General features: G+C 48.0%; 1 pseudogene; it reads left to right on the top strand.

Moving 5' to 3' along the window:
• The first annotated feature begins 1,737 nt into the window (after nt 1-1,737).
• LOC128069549 (protein fem-1 homolog A-like) lies at nt 1,738-3,681 on the top strand (annotated as a pseudogene).
• Nucleotides 3,682-7,405: the final 3,724 nt, after the last annotated feature.

Below are 7,405 nucleotides of genomic sequence, written 5' to 3'. Positions count from 1 at the left end.
CACATTGAAGGTCAGGAAGGGTAGCAGTGAGGAGATACCCTTCGTCCAAGGTAAGGAGCAGCGGCTGCGATTTGCTGGAGCAGCCGTGAGGAGATACCCCACGCCCAAGGTAAGAGAACCCAAGTAAGACAGTAGGTGTTGCAATAGGGCATCAGAGGGCAGACACACTGAAACCATATTCACAGAAAACTAGTCAATCTAATCACACTAGGACCACAGTCTTGTCTAACTCAATGAAACTAAGCCATGCCCGCAGGGCAACCCAAGTTGGGCGGGTCATGGTGGAAAGGTCTGACAGAATGTGGTCCACTGGAGAAGGGAATGGCAAACCACTTCAGTATTCTTGCCTTGAGAACCCCATGAACAGTATGAAAAGGCAAAATAATAGGATACTGAACGAGGAACTCCCCAGGTCGGTAGGTACCCAGTATGCTACTGGAGATCAGTGGAAAAATAACTCCAGAAAGAATGAAGGGATGGAGCCAAAGCAGAGACAATACCCAGCTGTGGATGTGACTGGTGATAGAAACAAGGTCCAATGCAAAAGGAGCAATATTGCATGGGAATCTGGAATGTCAGGTCCATGAATCAAGGCAAATTGGAAGTGGTCAAACGAGATGGCAAGAGTGAACATCAACATTCTAGGAATCAGTGAACTAAAATGGACTGGAATGGGTGAATTTAAATCAGATTACCATTATATCTACTACTGTGGGCAGGAATCCCTCAGAAGAAATGGAGTAGCCATCATGGTCAACAAAAGAGTCTGAAATGCAGTACTTGGATGCAGTCTCAAAAAGGACAGAATGATCTCTGTTCGTTTCCAAGGCAAACCATTCAATATCACCGTAATCCAAGTCTATGCCCCAACCAGTAATGCTGAAGAAGCTGAAGTTGAACGGTTCTATGAAGACCTACAAGACCCTGTAGAACTAACACCCCCCAAAAATGTCCTTTTCATTATAGGGGACTGGAATGCAAAAGTAGGAAGTCAAGAAACACCTGGAGTAAAAGGCAAATTTGGCCTTGGAATGCGGAATGAAGCAGGGCAAAGACTAATAGAGTTTTGCCAAGAGAACCCACTGGTCATAACAAACACTCTCTTCCAACAACACAAGAGAAGACTCTACACATGGACATCACCAGATGGTCAACATCGAAATCAGATTGATTATATTCTTTGCAGCCAAAGATGGAGAAGCTCTATACAGTCAGCAAAAACAAGACCGGGAGCTGACTGTGGCTCAGATCATGAACTCCTTATTGCCAAATTCAGACTTAAATCGAAGAAAGTGGGGAAAACCATTAGACCATTTAGGTATGACCTAAATCAAATCCCTTATGATTATACAGTGGAAGTGAGAAATAGATTTAAGGGACTAGATCTGATAGACAGAGTGCCTGATAAACTATGGACAGAGGTTCGTGACATTGTATAGGAGACAGGGATCAAGACCATCCCTATGGAAAAGAAATGCAAAAAAGCACAATGGCTGTCTGGGGAGGCCTTACAAATAGCTGTGAAAAGAAGAGAGCCACCCAGGAAGGCCCTAAATACTGTATTCTTAAAGTAAGCCAGAGAAAAAAATGTTATTAAGAAAATTCATAAGGAGACACACCTAGGATGGCAGCAGGAGAGATGGTGAAATTTGCAGCCTGCCCCTCTGGGCTCTAGTCCTCAATCCCCTGTCCCCCCAACCCTTCCAGCAGCCAGCTCATGTCCTGGCGGAGTCCCAAATGGTGGACCACCACACTGCCATATACAGCACAGTCCGCAGTGACAAGTCTCAGATGCTTCAGATGCTGCTTAGTGGCTGGAGCCGGGAGGAGCTAGACGAGCTCATGGGCTAGTTGGCGAGCAGAGGACTGGGGTGGGGGGTTAAGGCGGGGATGCCACTTGTCATTACCTCCCATTACAGCCACCTAGATGTGGCCAAGTACCCAGTGGACAAGCGCGGCACCAGCATGGAAGCGGGCAACTTGGTACACTTTACAATGATGAGACCATCGAGGGAGCACAGCCGCCCTGAGCCACCTCGGCCACTGACCACCTGGACCTGGCGCAGAGCCTGCTGCACTGTGGAGCCATGGTGAGCTGCACTACGTGCAGCTACTCGAAGCCCCTGTGCTCTGCTTCTGTAGACACCTGGAGGTGGTGTGCTACTCAGCGAGCGAACACCAGGTGGACCTGGAGGTGGCCAATCAGTGTGGGCACACGTGCCTCATGATCTCCTGTTACACAGGCCACCGCCAGATCGCCCGCTACCTATTACTGCAGGGCACCCAGGTGCACCTGTGCAGCGTCGAGCATAACATGGCCCTGTGTGACTGCACTAAGGCCAGCAGCCCAGGTGTCCAGAAGCTGCTGTTCAGGTGCTAGGCCCACAGGGAATGGGACAGCTGTGGCATGACCCTGCTGCTGGTGGCCCACGTAGCAGACCACACCAGCATTGTGGAGGACCTCAGCCAGGAGCAGCCTGCTGGTGAAGACTCACAGCCAGGACTGATCCAAAAAGGCCCCTCCACCAGCCAGGCATGTGTGCAGCCCCAGGGTGCCTGCTGCTGCAGCTCCTCTGTAGAGGAACCCCTGAGCACCAGTCGGGAAGCCGTCTGACAGCCTTGGAGTTGCTGGGAGCCACCTACATGGCTAAGAAGCAGGATCTGCTCAGAGTCCTGAAACTCTTGGTAGGGGCCATGCAGCTACATCACCAGGGGGCACGTATCTGCCTAAACCCGAGTCCCCAGCTGGTCCTCGCCTCTGACTCTTCCAGGAAGGTGAACACCGCTGAGGAATTAGAGGCGCTCATCACTCAACAGTATGAGATAGGCATGCAGGCACTGTTGATCTGAGAGTGGTCCTGGGTCCCTCCCATCTGGACACTTCCTACTATATGTGTTACTGGGCCAACCTGGACAGCTTCTAGCGCTATATCCACTAGTGGAAGAATGCCTTGGACATGCAGCAGAACAACTTGAAGCCTCTGACCTCCAGAAGCTTCCTATTCTTTGATAAACTCTTTTCCTTAGTGCTACAGAATCGCTTGGCCAAGGGCAGTCTGGGCTTGCCAATCATCTTTGCAGATCTAATGTGGGTGCTGTGCAAAGGGGTCTAGGAAGTGGAGTGGGCCGAAGGAGCCCAGGGACTTAGCCCAGTTCACCAAAGCCCTGGCCATTACTCTCCACCTGCTCTACCTGCTGGAGAAAGTGGAGTGCAGGCCCACCAGGAGGACATGAAGCACCTGACGGTCTGCTCAACTGCTCCCCTTGCAGGAAGAATGGCTTCACTCCTGCACATGACAGTGGCCACTGACCACGAACTTGGGCCACTTCTAGGTGGGCAGATTCCCCTCCCTCCAGGTGGTGAAGGTGCTCTCGACTGTGGGGTTGACCCAGGCAGTCAGGAATTTGACAACAAACACCCCAGTGTGCATCACAAAGCAGAACAACTGCCTGGGGATCATGAACACCCTGATAGAGGCAGGGGCCCATGTGGACACCACGAGTGCCTTAAAGAAGACAGCTTATGAGTTGCTACATGAGAAGCTGCTGGCCAAGAGGACCATTCAGCCCTTCAACTATGTGAGCCCACAGTGCCTTGTGGCCTGCAACCTGGATAAGAACAAGATCCCCTACAAGGGCTTCATTCCCTAAAAGCTGAAGGCTTTCATCCAGCTGCACTGACAGGGGTTGGAGAAGAGAACCTGAGAAGGGTGGGGCCCACACCTGTCCCCGTCCTCTCCCGGGAACACTTCTGGTGGCTGGAAGCCAGAAAGGGCTCATGGGCCTCCATGGCCCCCTCCCCTCATCAGGGAGAGGGGACAAGAATCAGTGAGCTGTTGGTGATAGAAGCTTCAGGACCATGTGCTCAGAGAACTGACTTTCTGTAGGAGTTCATGCACTCATCCTCCACAAAGAGAAGATGCTCCGCCTCCCACATGTCCCATCTGCCTGAGTTTCAGAGAATTTTGCCTCTTACCTGGGGCAGAGGGATTGAAGCCATCACCTTCCTCCCCTACGAGAAACACAAGAAGAAGCTGAGAGTTGGGTTCGGCCGCTACCTCTTATGTATCAGGGAGGATAGATACACCCACCCAGGGCAGTGTTATAACTGGAGGCCCTGAGGGGGCAAAGTGGGAGAATCAACCCTTCCAGCACATTCACACCTGCTCCTTCTGCCCTACTGTGAGTCTGACTCTCTGACCCCAAGCCACCAGCCCCTTGGGTAGCTTTTGTGGTTTGGTGCTGTTTATTTACCTGGGGGAGAGGAGTTGGTGCTTACCAGGAGGCTCAGGTAAAGAACCCACCTGCAATGCAAGAGACATAGGAGATGTGGGTTCGATCCCTGTGTTGGAAAGATCCCCTGGAGAAGGGAATGGCAACTCACTCCAGTATTCTTGCCTGGAGAATCCCATGGACAGAGGAGCCTGGTGGGCTACAGTCCATGGAATCACAAAGAGTTAGATGCGACTGTGCAAGCTCAGGCACACGCAGCTTACAGCTGTGGTGCAGGAGGTTTTGCTGCCCTACACTTTTTAAAAGAGATTTTGGTGTCAGACTCCCTAAGTTCATTTCATGCAGCAAGAGTTTTATCTTTCCTGAGATGGCCACAGCCAGCAACAGTCAGTTATATTTTGTGATGAGTTCAGGAGGTAACAGTCCCCCAAATAAAGAAGGGTGACCTTTCTGAACACGTGACTCATTCGCCTTCTCCTTGGGCCACCTGACTTCCCATTCTCACTAGAAAGACAAGTCATTTTCCAAACAAGTAGCAGGTCAAATATGAAGGTCTGGGCTTGCCAGCCGCTTCCCACTCAACAAGAGCTATTCATAGCTTGGTTGCTTTGGAGCTTGATTTTCACAGTTTCTGAGTTCAAATTGCAGGTCATCTCTGCCTCACAAATTATGCACAAGGACACAGATGTGTGGCGAACAACCCAAGTGTCTGTAGTGTTTTTTAGATGCTTGGAAACTAGGATCCACATCACACTGAGACAATTCCAAGTATTGATACACTATTAATCCACCGAGTCAGCCAGATAAGATGGTGGATGTGTAGAACAGGTTGTTGAATAAGGTAGTACAAAATCGTGGTCTCCCATCACTGGGGGTGGGGAGGGCGATCAAGTGCTCCAACTGGAGAACCCGCCCCTGTGAGACTGTCTGGTGTGGGGGGGTATCCTCCATGTGCCCTGGCCGCCAGCAGGAGAGTGGTTTTGGCATCTTGGGAAAGCAGTAAAGAGCAGAAGGGGACTGGAGCCGCCACCCACACAGCTCAGGAAAGAGGCTGTTCCCACCTTGTGCCTCTCCTCCAGCCTTGTCTTGGGGTAGCTACAGAGAAGCCTCCAGAAGCAACAGTGGGTGCCTGGATGTTCTGTCCCTCTAGATTTGCAGTGTTAGTTAGCACAGTCTTTATTTGTAAGATCAGGTGTTGCCTTCTGTCAAGGCAGGGAATGCCATCACTGTCCCTCCAGAAACCTGGAATAAAGAAACGAGGCAGTATCCAAAAAAAATCCATAAGGAAGAGAAAATACATTCACAGTACTGTCCTGTATTTATTGATACTGTAATTTATGTCATCTGTTTACAAGAGGAATTATCTGTCAGTACCTACATCTATATTGTTTTATATGATCCAAAACACTATAGATGTTTTATATTTTATTAACACTAGATATCAAAAATGAAAAGATAATGTAAAAAAGTTCATATTTTTTACAGTTATGATTCATGCCTTGATAATGAAGAAGCAGCAATAAGATTGCTTTATGGTAGCCTCGTGTAATCCATATGATTGCTTCATGGTAGCTTAGCCTATACACGAATGAATTGTTATAAAAATTTTGTGGCATACAGTATTACAGTCATATTCTTAATACAGTATTGGGAGCATTTTTACTTTAAAAAACACCTCTGGTGACAAGCTCATATGCAGTTTCTCCATTTACAAGAGAGTGAGGGAGGCATACTATACAATAATGTAATTCTTTGAGAGCAAAGTTGTGAAACAGTAAGAAAGCTAACACACTAATTATGTTGTATTAAATATCACTCATCTTATGCATATGTAAGGATAGGCTGTCCACTGCACTACATCTTGCCCACAATATTCTATATGATGCATACTTAGGAGATGAGAATCGCACAGAAACATCTCCAAATGTGTCTTGTCATACAGTCATTAGATTTTCACATGAAGACACTTAAAACACATACACATCAGATGTTTCATAACCATAAGTCATGATGCTGCTGCTGCTAAGTCACTTCAGTCGTGCCCGACTCTGTGCAACCCCATAGACGGCAGCCCACCAGGCTTCCCGTCCCTGGGATTCTCCAGGCAAGAACACTGGAGTGGGTTGCCATTTCCTTCTCCAATGCATGAAAGTGAAAAGTGAAAGTGAAGTCGCTCAGTGATGATTCTTTGCTTAAGTGGATGTGGATCATCATGAAGATTTTCATGCTCATCTTTGTGTTGAGTACGTTGGGGAGGAGGAGGAAAAGGAGGAGTTGGTCTCTGTCTCCAGGGCAGCAGAGGTGAAGGAAGGGGAAGGGAAGGCAGGAGAGGTAGGCACACATGGTGTAACTTTATGGAAACACATCATGATCTCTATCTGACTTTTTTGCTTTTTCATTTTTCCAAAAATGTTTGTATACTGTACCAACCCTTCTTCCACCATTTGCTTTAGTTTCAGTGCCTGTATCATAGAAGAAGCCCTGTTATAAAAGAAGTCAAAAGTAGTCTAGAGGAGTCAGAACACTTCTGCCAGATTGTCTAATGTCAGTCTGTTTTCTGACTCTGCTTCTTCTTCCTCCTCTTTGTCAGGCACTGGTTGGGAAGCTCTCATCTCCATCAAGTAGTCTTCTGTGAATTCCTCTGGTGTGGTGTCTATTAGCACTTGAATTTCTCCAAGATCTGTATCTTGAAACCTTTATCACCTGCCTTTTTTTTTGTATGTGTGGCATCCACAATCTCTTTCCTTGATGGGCTCTGTCATAAATCCTGTGAAGTCATACACAACATCTGGAGAGTTTGCTCTGGCAGAAGTTTATTGTTTCAGGCTTGATGATTTTCATGGCTTTTTCTATAACAACGTCATCTTCAATAGTGTAATCCTTTCAGACTTTAACGATGTCCTCTCTGTTGGAGTTCTCTTCCATAGTGCTGACAATCCTTTCCATAGAGGACTGGGTGTAATGAACCTTAAAGGACCTTATGGCAACCTGATCTAGAGGCTGACCTAGAGATATATTGTTTGGGGGCACTTAAATCACTTTAACTCCTTCCCGGTTGAACACTTGGGTTCCAAGTGGCCAGGGGATATTGTCCAAGGTCAAAACAACTTTAAAAGGCAGTCCTTTACTGGCAAAGTACTTTCTGACCTCAATGGAACCAATCCAGGAAAAG

This window comes from Budorcas taxicolor, chromosome X, assembly GCF_023091745.1.
Source record: "Budorcas taxicolor isolate Tak-1 chromosome X, Takin1.1, whole genome shotgun sequence".
Classification (NCBI taxonomy): Eukaryota; Metazoa; Chordata; class Mammalia; order Artiodactyla; family Bovidae; genus Budorcas; species Budorcas taxicolor.
This window is presented reverse-complemented; position numbering and strand designations above follow the sequence as displayed.